We start from the raw sequence: 14192 nt of genomic DNA, 5'->3' as shown, positions 1-14192 counted from the left end.
TAAGATTCATGGGAGATCTACAAAGTCTGAAGATTTCCATATTCAGCAAGGTGCCAGCTTGAACTGAAAGAAACAGAAGCAGTACAAAATGAAATAGTCCTTTAGTCATCCAAAATTCTACTTGCAGGAAGTAGATGGAGGAAATTGTGCCGTGGCAAACACATACTAACTTTCATGAAAAGGAAATATGGCTCAGAAGGTGGATCAAGAAACAGAGAGTAGATTCAAGAAACATGAATTGTCATTGCCAGGTGTAGTAGAAGTGAGTTATAACTTCCAACATAATTCCTGCTTTCTATTTTGCCACCTATTTAAATAAATTGACTTAACTAACCCAAAAATTGTTTTCTCCTGATATTCAAGACATTTTATCTCTTTCAAGAACCTAAGTCCTCATGGAGTTTTATAGCCAATAGGAAACTTAAAGACCTGCTATTTTTTTTTTAGTTCTTTATTTAAATTTAATTTAGTTAACATATCCCATATTATTAATTTCAGGGATAGAATTTAGTGATTCATCCATTTCATATAGCACCCAGTCAGTGCTCATTTCATCAAGTGTCCTTGTTAATGCCCATCACCCAATTACCTCATTCCTCCCATGAACCTCCTTTCCAGGAACCCTCAGTTTATTTCCAAGAGTTCAGCATCTTTTATGGTTTGCCACCCTCTCTACTTTCATATTATTTTATTTTTTCCTACCTTTCCCTATGTTTATCTGTTTTGTTTCTTATATTCCACATATAAATGAAATCATATGGTATTTGTCTTTGACTTATTTCACTTAGCATTATTAATTCTATCCTCATCATTGCAAATGGCAAGATTTTGTTCTTTTTGATGGTATATATACAAACCATATCTTATTTATCCATTCACCTATGATGGACATCTGGGGTCTTTCCATATCATGGACATCACTGCTATAAATGGTGGGATGTGCCCCTTTGATCTCTATGTTTGTATCCTTTGGATAAATATCTACTAGTGCAATTGCTGGATCATAGGGCATTTCTATTTTTAACTTTTTGAGGAATGTCCATACTGTTTTCCACAGTGGCTAAGACAGTTTCCATTCCTAACAACAGGGTAAGAGGGTTCCTCTTTCTCCACATCATTGCTAACATCTGTTGTTTCCGGAGGTGTCAAATTTAGACATGTGTGAGGTGGTATCTCATTGTGCTTTTGATTTGTATTTCCTTAGTGCTGACTGATGTTGAGCATTTTTTCATGTGTCTGTTAGTCATTTATATGTCTTTTTTTTTCTTTTTCTTTTTTTCTTTTTTTTTTTTTTTTGAGAAATGCCTGTTCATGTCTTCTGCCCATTTCTTGACTGGATGTTTTGGGTTTGGGGTTTTGAGTTTGATAAGTTCTTTTATATTTTGGACACTAGCTCTTATCTGATAAGACATTTACAAATATCTCCTCCCATTCTGTAGTTTATCTGTTAGTTTTGTCAACTATTTCCTTTGTGTGCAAAAGCTTTTTATCTTAGTAAAGTATCTTAGACTTTACTAAGATAGTTCATTCTTTTTTGCTTTTATTTTCCCTTGCCTTTAGAGAAAAGTCTAGCAAGAAGTTGCTGTGGCTGAGGTCAAAAACTGCTGCCTATTTTCTCCCCTAGGATTTTGATGGATTCCTGTCTCACATTTAAGTCTTTCAACCATTTTGAGTCTACTTTTGTATTTGGTGAATTTCTACTCTTGTAGATTAAGGACCTCTTGTCTGAGTTGCTTTTAGGATTTTTTCTGTATCTTTGAAATTTGCAAGCTTCACTATCATATGTTGAGATGTTGACACATTTTTATTAATTTTGAGGGGCATTCTCTGTGCCTCCTGAACTTGAATGCCTGCTTCCTTCCTCAGATGAGGGAAATTCTCAACTATAATTTATTCAAATAAACTTTCTGCCCCTCTCTTCAACTCCTCATTTTCTGGGACTGATATTATTTGGAAATTATTTCACTTTATGGAATTGCTGAATTCTCTCAGTCTCCCTTCATGATTCAATAGTTCTCTTTCTCTCTTCTTTTCAGCTTCCTGTTTTCCATCATTTTATCTTCTATATTACTGACTCTTCTGCCTTGTTCATCTTCATTTTTATAGCCTCCATTCGGGAGTGCATTTTGGTAATAGCATTTTTAAGTTTGGCCTGACTAGATTTTAATTCTATATCTATTCGTTAGTGTCTTCTATGTTTTTTTCAAGACCAGCTAGTATCTTTTTAATTATTGTTTTTAAATTTAGTTCAGACACTTTATTTATATCCATGTTGATTAAATCCCTGGTAGTGAGTACCACCACCTCCAGTTCTTTCTTTCGGTTGGATTTCTCTATCTCATCATTTTGTCCGTGTGGGGGGGGGGGGGGACAGAAGAAAGAAAGAAAAAAAACATAACAATGACAACAGAAAAAAAGTCAGGAAAAAAATAAAAACACAACAAAGAACTAGATATTGGGTGTGTTTTTGGTTTGCTTGTTAAGAGAAATTAGATCTCAAAATAAGGAAGAAAAAGGGGCAGTCCTGGGTGGCTCCACAGTTTAGCACCGCCTTCAGCCCAGGGCCTGATCCTGGAGACCCAGGATCAAGTCCCACATCAGGATCTCTGCATGGAGCCTGCTTCTCCCTCTGACTGTGTCTCTGCCCCTCTCTGTCATGAATAAATAAAATCTTTAAAAAAAATATATATATATACATATACAAAAGTATATATATAAAATATAAATATATATATACAAAAGTAAAATGAAATAAAATACAATGAAAGGAAACAAAATAATATGTACATAAATAATGTATTTGTAAAATATCTTTAAAAGAGTAAAAAAGAATTTAAAAATAAGAAAATAACAAAAAATAAGTTATTATTTTTAATTCTTTAAGAATTAAAAAGACATCAAACTCTACATACTGTTTTCCTCAAGAGCTGAAGCTTTTGCAGCTTTCTATGATCTGTAAACTTGGTGCAAGCCAGTTCATGCTGGTCTTCTGGAGGAGGGGCCTGTTGAACTGATTTTTAGATTCACTTGCCCTCTTGCAAATATACTTTTTTTGCCAGGAGGACGGGCTCACTGAAAGTGGCTCTGGATTCACTATGTAGTGCTGTTCTGCTTCCTAAAGGCATTAAGCACCCATCGGCAGTATAAAAATGGTGTCACCCTACTATCCAGCCCCAGAGCTGAAATTTTTTTTTTTTTTTTGAAATTTCATGCCTCCTCCACTCTTCAGTGAGTCCTCAGAGAAAAGCAGCCAATCACTCTTATCTCCCTGGTTTCCATCCAAACTCTGTGTTCACCTGGCCTGTGAATGAGCATTTTATCTCAGGCACATGACTGAGTTTCAAAACTCCAAATTTCATGGACTCCTTGGAGTAGACACACACTGTTCCTTCTAGAGGAGGGAGGGGGTTCTTGCTAAACTTCTGCCTGTTGCTAGACTCCTGCTAGGAAAACAGCTGCACAACCAGCCAGTGGTTCACAATTTATGGCAATACAGAGCAGAAAGCCAGCACCTTGCTTTGCTGGCCTCCCCCACTCCTATGCTTGGGAACTCTGCCGCACTCAGGTATCCCCATTCTTCTGGTGATCCTGGGAATCCTGAGACCACACTGTCCCACCTGGAATTCTACCCCACTTTGTCACCTGAGTACCTTTAAGCCAGGGATGTCCCCACTATAGAAGACTTCTAGAAGTTCTGATTTTGCCCTCTACTGTTTATAATACTTTGCACTAGCCTCCTCAAGCCAGCTCCCTCCCTGCTGTCATATCCTCTGATATGTTGCCCCAAATTTATGTCTCCTGCACCCCCTACATTCCAAAAGATGATTGCTTTTCTACCTTGTAGAATCGCAGCATCTCTTTTCTCAGATCTTCGACTGATTTCACAGGTGTTCAGAATGATTTGACAACCATTTGGGTGAATTCAAGGGACCAGACAGTCTTAGGATCCCCTTCTCCTCTGCCCTCTTAACTTCCCTAAAGATCTCCTAATCTAACATTTGTCTAAAATTTAACAGCTGTGTACCCATAGAATCAGGATTAGGACTCAGTTCAATGTTGTCAGTATAAATGTCAGTAAAAATCCAAGAGCTGGCCTTCTGACTTCACTATGGGCACATTTTTTAACCTAATGTACAATTTCATTAAACCCTATTAAATATTTTTCTAAATTATATGAAGAGATTAGAGGTTTACTATATGTATTACATTAAAAAAATTTAAAAGACTTAAAGGAGTTGTATTATATCAGACAAATTATTATTTAAGATTAGACGATACAAAAATGTATGGATGCATACAAGTGATTGCCAACATTTTGAAACACCAAAACTGAAATGAATGGGCAATTCAGTAAAGAATATGAGGAAAATACTTTATATGCTTCAATTTGTGAAGAAATAACTTGTCAATTACATATTTGCAGAAATGTCCATGTGACTTTTCAATAACATAATTAATGAGATAGATTCATCCTTCTCTGGGCAGGATTTAGAAGCAGGCATGGCATCACTTTCGATGTATGCTGCTTGTCAGCACAGCCTGGCCAAGAGACTTGCACCTTCTTCCCTCAGAACACTGGCTCTGAGAATTCTGAGCAGCCAAGTAAGAACTCTCCTGAGGCCATCATATTGAGGACACCAATATGAGAATATGAGAACTCTCCTGAGGCCATCATATTGAGGACACCAATATGAGAATGGTTTCATGGAGAAACCAAAAGAAGCCCTGAGACTACATAAAAAGAGATACCCCAGTGTTTCAGCCCCCAGTTGTTTGAGTTATCCCTACTGATACCCTGTACATTGTGGAGCATGGGCAAGTCTTTCTCTGTGTCCTTGCCTAAGGATCCACAAAATATAAAAATAATAACAAATGGATGTTAGTTTAAGTCACTCAGTTTGGTGATAATTTGTGTTATAATACAGAACCAGACACTGACCATGATAAAACCTGGAACCAGATATTAATGAAAAATCAAGAGTCTATATAGGGTATTTTCTTAATAATACTATCCTGCCTCCAAATGAAAGTATATATAACCAGTAAATATCATCCTAAAGTTTGTGATTAGGCCATTATTTCAGTAGCTTTATTTGGAAAGCAAGGGTAAATTAGCAAAACTTACTACAAATAGGAAAATTGAAAGATCCTTAGGAATCTAGACATCCTCCCACCTGTGTAGGTTGGTTATTACAAGAGATAAGATAAGCATTTTAAAATGTCTGGCCAAACTGCATATTCATCAGAGATAATGATAGCTATTTATCTAAATTACCTTTGATGAGAAGCCATTCAGCCAACAAATATATTTACTGAACATGTATAGTATAATAGATAGGATACCAATAGGTATTGGAGAAAAAAAGATAAGACGAAGCCTAGATTACCTGATCTCATGGAATGTATATTCTAGTTGGGTAGAAAGACAAAAAAAACAAATAAAAGACAAAGAAAATATTTTTAGGGCAAATAAGAACCAAGAAATAAATAAACCAGAAAATTAGAGATCATGGTGGAAAAGTCTACTTTATTTTTTTTAAGATCTAGTTTATTTATTTGAGAGAGAGAGGAGAGAGAGAGAGAGAGAGCACACGAGCAGAGGAAGAGGGAAAGGGAGAGGGAAAGGAAGAAGCAGGCTCCTTGTTGAGCAGGAAGCCTGATACTGGGCTCAATCCCAGTTCCCCAGGACCATGACCAGAGCAGAAGGCAGACACATGATTGACTGAGCCACCCAGGTGCCCTGAAAAGTCTACTTTAGCTAAAGTAGTCAGGGAGACTCTCTTGGAACACAAATGATGTAAGAGGAGACAAAAATGAAATTGAGACAATCAGATGAAGAGGAAATTGTGGCCACATTTATAGTGGGAACAGGGTCCAACATATACATTTTCACCAAAATGAAAATAATTTTACATCTTCTAGCAACTGAAAAATGACCAATGGTATTAGGAAAGGAGATAGATGTAACTGTGAAGTTTAGTGATTCAGCAGAGGTGGATTATACTCAACTGTACAGACAAGAATGTTCAATTTTATTCTAAAAACTTTGGAGAACAATTCAAACTTATAAGCAGTGAAACAATATGATCCAACTTACACTTTTAAAAGATCACTATCAGCAGCACTTGGGTGGCTCAGTCAGTTAAGTGTCTGATTCTTGATTTTGGTTCAAGTCATGATCTCAGGGTTGTGAGATCAAGCCCTGCATCAGACTCTGTGCTGGGCATGGAGCCTGCTTAAGATTCTTTCTCTTCTTCTCCCTCTTCCTTTTCCCCTTCTCATTCTTTCTTTCTTTCTTTCTTTCTTTCTTTCTTTCTTTCTTTCTTTCTTTCTTTCTTTCTTTCTTTCTTTCTTTCTTTCTTCTTTCTTCTTTCTTTCTTTCTTTCTTTCTTTTTCTTCTTTCTTTCCTTTCTTTCTTTCTTCTCCTCTTTCTCTCTCTCTCTAAAAAAAAACAAAAACAAAACACTTTTACTCCCACGTAGAGAAGAATTGAAGCAAATTGACAAGAGGTAACTATAGCAATTTAGATAATAGTTAACAATAGTCCAGGATAAATCACATAGTAACATAGTAAAGGAATCTAAAAATTGGCGCATTTCCAAAAATATTATCAGTGTATAATTCAAAGTTGTCATCTTCATAATAAATATATTTCAGAGATCTAATCAATAGGACTTACTGTTGAAAGGATGGGGGCAAGGAAGCAATTGCTAATATAAACAGATTATTATAAATATAGTTATATATAAATTATATTTTAGCTATATGAATATAATTATTACCATTAATAAAAAGGGATTCCCTCTGAATTCCTGGCTTCGAGTGGGTGGTAGTAGTATATACTGAAATGAGAAAGAAAAAAGTAGAGGAAGGTTTCAAAAAGATATCAAGAGCTAGAGATGCTGTCTAAGAGATAGCTATTTGTGAGATATGAAATTAGAAACAGAATCAAGGAGCTGCCTGTGCAAAGAAGATAAAACTTTTGAGTCATCATCATGGAGTGACACTGGAATTCTTTGGAATTAGTGAGATTACTGAAAGTAATGAGAAAAAAAAAATCTTTAAAAGACCCAAAACCAAATCCCGAGGATTTCAACAACTAAAGATTCAGATTAGGAGGATGAGCTGGAAAAGAAAATGGGATAAGTAGTAGAAGAAAATCCAAAAGAGAAGGATTTTGTGGAAACCAAGAAAGGAGAGTACTTCAAGAAGGAGAAAGGTATTCATAGAGTCCTGCAGTAGAAATGTCATTGACAACCTTAGCAAGACAAGATGCAGAGGAACACTGAGGGGCAGAACTACCCCTACTACTAACACATTTGATAACTACCTTCTTCAATGAGAAAAGGTAACTCAGGAGATGAGGCCATGGAAAATCTTTGTGAAAACATATCATCTACAAAGTCTGTTAATAAATGAGGCCAGACAGGTGATTAAGAGTACACTTATCAAAAATAACAACATGGGATGGCTCAGTTGGTTAAGTATTGGACTCTTGATTTCAGCTCAGGTCATGATCTCAGGGTTGTGAGGTGGAGCTCTGAGTTGGGCTCCGTCCTCAGTGGGGAATCTGTTTGTCTCTCTCTCTCTCCCTCTGCCCCCCCCCCTTGCTTGTGCTCCCTAAAAATAAATAAATAAACAAATAAATCTTAAAAAATAAAACAACAACAAAGAGTACATTTATCATGATGAACACTATGTATAGAATTGTTGCATCACTATACTGTATGCCTGAAACTAATATAACACTGTATGTTAACTATACTGGAATTAAAATTTTAAAAATAAAAAATAAATTAAGAATAAATAAATAAATGAGGTCAGATAATTGCTGCTATCACCGAAATGAAGCTGCAGTCCCAAGAACAAACAGAAGCTATCAGAATGTTTTATGTTTGTGGAGATGGATTATCAACTGGAGAAGAAGAAATTCTCTAGGGAGGCAATAAAAGCTAAGACTAAAGGAGTCAACCTTTTGAAAAAGAGATTGGATCCAGAGAAATGCAAGCATGGAATGCTTTTGAAATGAAAAGTAACACTTTGTGTTGTAGTAGGAGAAAAGAAAGAAGTGTGGGCTAAATTTGTAGATTTGGTGGTGGAATGTGGAAGGAAATGGCTCTTGATGGCTTCTCATTTTTCAGTGAATTAAAACATGAATATTTAGCTCAGACTAAGGATGAAGAAGGTTAGGAGATGGAAGAAGGTATATCTTAGAGCATAATATGAGCCCCAAAGAAATCATTATTAGAGCTGGGCAGTTTTGAGGACCTGTTTAAAATGGATAATATGAATTATTCAGGGTCAGCTGAGCAGCTATTTGCTGAAGTACAAACCTGGAGAAAATAAATGGATATTGGTGTTTAAATCATTCGTGTCTTCAGGTGAGTTCTATTAATATAAAATAAAAGAGATTTGGTCGGCTTTACAAAGAAATAATGATAATGACAGAGTGTGAATTATAGGCTAGACAAGGAAAAATGAACACCAAGAGGTCTGATTAATAATGATAAAGTGGTATAATACATGGATTAGAAATCTTGATGAAATCAAAGAATCATTGTAGTAGAGGTACTTCAATAAGTAAATTGGAAAATAGGATATAATGAAAAAGAGACATTTTTATACTGAGATTTCAGACACAGATCAAGTGTAATAACCTAAGCAAATGTATGTATAATATAAACTTATAAAAACCTAGAAGAGAACTAAAAAAGAACATGCCATGTAAGATTTAGTTATATTAAGTTTCCGATTAAGTACTACTTTCACAATTATTCTATAAATTTCAACAGAATATCTGGTTAGAACTGCTAACTTAAGAGATAGGTGCTAAATTCATATGTAAAGAGCATGTGCCTGTAACCTGATGGCATGAGGATTTAAGTTAGGATCCCTCAATATAGTTATGCTCCATGAGCTGAATATAATAAGTGGAAAAGATCTCAACTATAATTATAATTTTAGAAGAGTTTATTTTTTTTCCACAAAGAAGGAGATACTTGTGGGTTTCTTTTTGAAATTTAAGTAACACATCTGATAACTAACATGTATCATCTGGAAAAAAAAATGTGTTACGAAAAATGTCTGAGTTTTGTTGACTTTTTTAGGTATATGAGGAAAAGCGAACTTAGACATGCCTTTACTTCATTGTTCAAAAGTAACGTGAAATGTGCCTCAGAGGAAACAGAGCATATACTCATAGCAGGTGCAAGTCTTGCTCCATAAATGCAAATAATCTAGAAATGTATTTTTCCTTATAATTCTATATAATTTTCAGGTCCACCACTGAGAGAGTGGAAAGGAAAAAACGATCCAAGTCAATTTAATTTCTCTCCCCTATTCCCTGGGATTGTGTGCAGCTTCTAGTATTTTGCATAATGGCAAGGATTTCATAGTTAATATCTGGTCCTATATGTCTTCAGTCTCAGTTGACAACCACTGAAAAAGTCATCATCCCATCAGAGTGTCTTTCATTTGTCCATTCCAGTGTCTCCACTTTATTTCATGTTAAAATTTGAATAGCCTCTTTACTTTCATCTTCATTCCTTGCTGTCATTCACTTTACTGCCTCCACACCATACCAGAACATGACAGTATTTCCATGGATGTCACATGACATCTTGGTCAATGTCACTCTATAGTTCATATAATCATTCAGCTACACCCGTGTTATACTGGTGCAAGTGAGAACCAAGTAAGCTCATTTCTAGATACATCACACATATATTCCATGAATGGGGCCTTGCTACTCTTCTGTGGTCTACTAAGAAACAGAAGCGCTTATCTTTTTTTCTTTCCTTAGATTAGATAATTCTCATTGCCTCATTGGTTTTCTACTGTTCCACTCCACTTGCAGCTCATCCTACTTGAGGCTCAAACTCTTTTACAAAAGTGGCCCTACCACATATAAACTCTCCCTGTTTCAATTTTGATAAGTTTTGCCTTCCATTCTGATTTAGTCTAAGGATGACCTGGTTTTTATACTGTAGATATTCTCTCCATATTTATTTCCTAAGATATGAATTCTATTTCCCTCCAATGGCTAAAATTTTTAAACACAAAGGCAGTACTTGACCACTCAGTACTCTTAGCCATATTACCCTTCTCTGAGTGGGCAAAGGATCTCATCATGCAAGAAAACACAGCGAGAAATTACAGATTAATATTTTGAAATTGTGCATTGCTATGCGCTAATGATACAGAATTAATAACATCTTTTCAAATGAGATTCAAACAATTTGAAAATTTTGTGAAGAATTGTTAGAAGTCTATAAAAATAAACTGCAGATGCTGCTTTTGAAGGGAAGGTTATAAGAGTAGGGGAATACAGATTAATAGAAAACAAGAATAGATGTGCTATGACACTGTGCCAATTTTAATTAAATAATTACTGAGACCAGGGCAAAAATACAGCTAAGTATATTAGGTTATCTGTTCTATATCTAATAGATAATTAATAATATTGTGTCTTTGTGTTATATTATAAGCTAAATTAAGCTATCATGCTGTTTAGAGAAAATAAGAAAGGTTAGCTTTGATCATATCATAAGACTTTGGTCTAAAGTCCTATGGGGTGCTTTAATATGAAAGCAATATACTAGTATGGGAGCCGTAGTAATGAAATATTGATGGTCACATCATCAAGTGATTAACATGTATGATAATTAATGAGGAAATAAGAAAATATGCGTTTAGATGGTCAAATGCATAGACTTAGATTTAAAGCACATTATTATAATACCCCTGTGTATGTCAAACTCAATCATGACCTGTGTTAAAATAATATCCCCAGAAAGTCTAATCCCTACCTTTTTCGACATTTATTTGTTTTCCTTTTTTTCTAAGACAAAGTCTTTTCAACCTAGAGACTTACTGAATGTTGTTCTGTTTTGAACACTTCCCTCTATCTGTATTTTTTTCCTATGAAGTTCACACCTAATCATTATTCTAACTTTAGCTCAATTATTACCTCTTTTAGAAAATCTTCGTGTTCTGCCAAAGGAGAGTTCAGACCTTGTTAACACTGTTCTCCTAAGAGTAATGTCTTAAGACATCATAAAATATAGTATTTAAAGATCTTTTTAAATTTGTTTATTTAGAGAAAGAGAGAGCATGGGAGGAGAGGCAAAGGGAGAAAGAGAGAGAATCCCAAGCACACTCCCTGCTGAGCACAGAGCCCAGTGCAGGCCCTGATCTCAGGACCCTGAAATCATGACCTGCGCTGAAATCAAGTCAGATGCTTAACCAACTGAGCCACCAATTCATCCCATGAAATGTGGTATTTAATTATGTTTTTCCCTCTTCCTAGACCAGAAGTCTTAAGAAGACTTAGACAATATGCAAGAGAAACTCTGACATATTTCTATTTCTTATGTTTTCAGGATCTAATGCATGGCAGTTTTTAGTCACCTCTTAATAAGATAAATCAGACCTTATAACTTATCTGGTTAGAATCCTCTTTTGGCTGACTGCTACAGTTGGAATAAAATTCAAAATGCCATTTCTAAGCTTCAAGGACTTATAAGATTCTGCTGACATCTTGAACCCCATCTTTTATCACTATACCACCAGTTATTATACTATGATCTAACTATCTTTGTAGTCTCCTTTCTAGCATCTTTGTACTAGCTATTTATCCTGCCTTGATTATTGTGACCTTATAATTCTCCTGTGGTTGACTCCCTCAGCTCCTCGGAGAAAAGTTTATCATTCCAACATAAGTGCCAGGTTCTACTCTTTGTGGTCAATTACTAAACCATTACATTGGTTTATTTTTTTCGTACTACTTATAAATGGCCATTGTTTTGAGTATTTTCATGCCTATTTTCTATTTACTTCCACTATTAGAAACCCTACAAAACATTGTTATTTTTCTTTAGTCAATATCTTTTAAAGAGATATTAAAGTAATAAGGAAAAAGTCTTCATGTTTTCAGATGCAACTGTCATTTTTTCTGTGCTTCATTCTTTTGTATAGATTCAGACTTTGATTTGTCATTACTTTTCCTCTGCCCTTCCTTTAACATTTCTTACAGTATAGTTTTACTGGTGATTAAATATTCTAGTGCTTTTGTATCTAAAAAAAAATACTTATTACTATTATGTTCTTTAGAAGGTATTTTTGCTGGGTATAGAATTCAGTGTTGACAGTTTCTCCCATTAATTTCAAGGTGTTACTTTCTGCATGCATCCTCAATGGAGCAATGTCACTCTCAAGAAAGTGAACATTGATTGTGGAGGAGAGGGCAAAAACTATATTATAATGGCTTGTGTTCTTCAAAAGAGCTACAATACATACAGCATAGATTAGTATTGAACATTTACCTGTATTTATATCTGTATATATTAAATACACATACAGTATATCTGTGATATTGAGATTTTTATCAGGCAGGAGTGATTAGGAAAAAAAGTATTTTACAAGTCTTCTGGGTGAGGGTGATAATGAAAACAAGGTTGAAGAATACTTCTCTATTGTCTTCTCACTTATGCTGTTTTGGTGAGAAATCTGTTAATAATTTCTATAAAGTTTTCTCTTCTTCATATAATGCTTCAGAACAATATGATTATGCTAATACTTGGGGGTTTTCTACATATATCTTTGAGATTTGTTGAAATTCTTAAATATGAATTTATTATTTTCATAAAATTGGAAAAATTCCAGTCATTATTACTTCAAATATTTTCTACCCTTCCCCTCCTTTGAAGAACCCGGGGACACGCTTTCTCTATCTAATTTTGGATAGTGCCTATATCTTTTCAAGTTCACTGATCTTTTCTTCTGCAATATATAATCTTCCATTCATATCATGTATGACAAACATATATATGTGTGCATGTGTGTGTGCATGCATGCATATGAGTAAAAAGAACAGAAACATAAAAATTACTCTTCTTAATAATGTTAATATTCAAAGTCAGAAATTAATATATCACTTCATATAGGCCAAGAATTCCATGGCTGACTCTAATGTAGAAGGCTATATTTAAGAATGATGATTTAACTCATGACTTGGTTATATACCTTGATTATTGAGCCATATTAAAAGGAGATCCTACATTTTATTTTAAGGTGGGTTTAAAATACTATGAGAATAGTGAGGCCATCTTATTTGAAACAATTTTTTCTTATTTGAAAAGCACACCTATATAAGCAAATGATTGAAAGGTGATTTTGTTCGAAATTTTAAAATAAATAAATAATAAATAAACAAATGAATAAATAAATAAATAAATAAATAAATAAATAAATAAATAAAACAGATGACCAAGATCTATTTGAGTGGAATAATGGAAACCAAAGCCAAGTTATAAAAATTGGAGAATGAGGATAAGAAAGTTGTATCAATAATCCCTGACTAAAGAAATGCAATCACAAATGGGAACTTCCTATCATTTATAACAAAGAGGGAATTGACGAGATACATGTCATTTGTCTGATTTAGAAAGTTCCACTAAATATATGAATCTATACATATAGTTCATTGAAAGCAAAACAGATGATATCCTGAGAGTAATTATAATTTTAAAGGTAGCAAATTTTCTCATGCACATTTCTATCACATTTCCACCTTGCTACTATTCTGCATTGTGACCTCAAAGTGCCACTACCAGGTGATTTGTCTCCATGGTGAAATAAAATAAAGATACTCCAATGTACACTTGACATTTCCCTTAGACCAGAGGTTTTTAAAGCATTTTTTTTCCTGTATGGAAGCACTTTTATTGAAAAATATATTTTATTATCAATAATTTTGGTGTTGATGTAATTACATTTACATTATGTTCATGGCACTAAAAGCAGTATAATGTCAGCACTCTAAATGTGTCTGACCACCTTTTTTTCTATGATAAGAGGAAGGAACTTATTTAAAATATTTATTGAATATTTCATATCCAAGTAAGGAAAAAATGGAACCATGAAGATCTCCTTAAAATTGTAGGTTTTTGCTTTGCTAGAAAGTAATTGCTAGCTCCATTCTTTTCTAACCTACATATAAATAATTTCCTGTTGGTGGAATTCTAAATAAATAAACACACGCTAGATCAATCATTGCACAGATGGCATTGATTTTTGACCAAAGTTTTACTAAGTAAAAAAGAGGGTAACAATGGACCAAAATAAACTAATTAGACCAAAAGTCTGCCAATTTCTTTATCAGGATATTAGACTAAGAGCCTTATAAAAGAAGA

This window comes from Canis lupus, chromosome 13 (assembly GCF_011100685.1).
Source record: "Canis lupus familiaris isolate Mischka breed German Shepherd chromosome 13, alternate assembly UU_Cfam_GSD_1.0, whole genome shotgun sequence".
In the NCBI taxonomy this organism is placed as follows: domain Eukaryota; kingdom Metazoa; phylum Chordata; class Mammalia; order Carnivora; family Canidae; genus Canis; species Canis lupus.
This window is presented reverse-complemented; position numbering follows the sequence as displayed.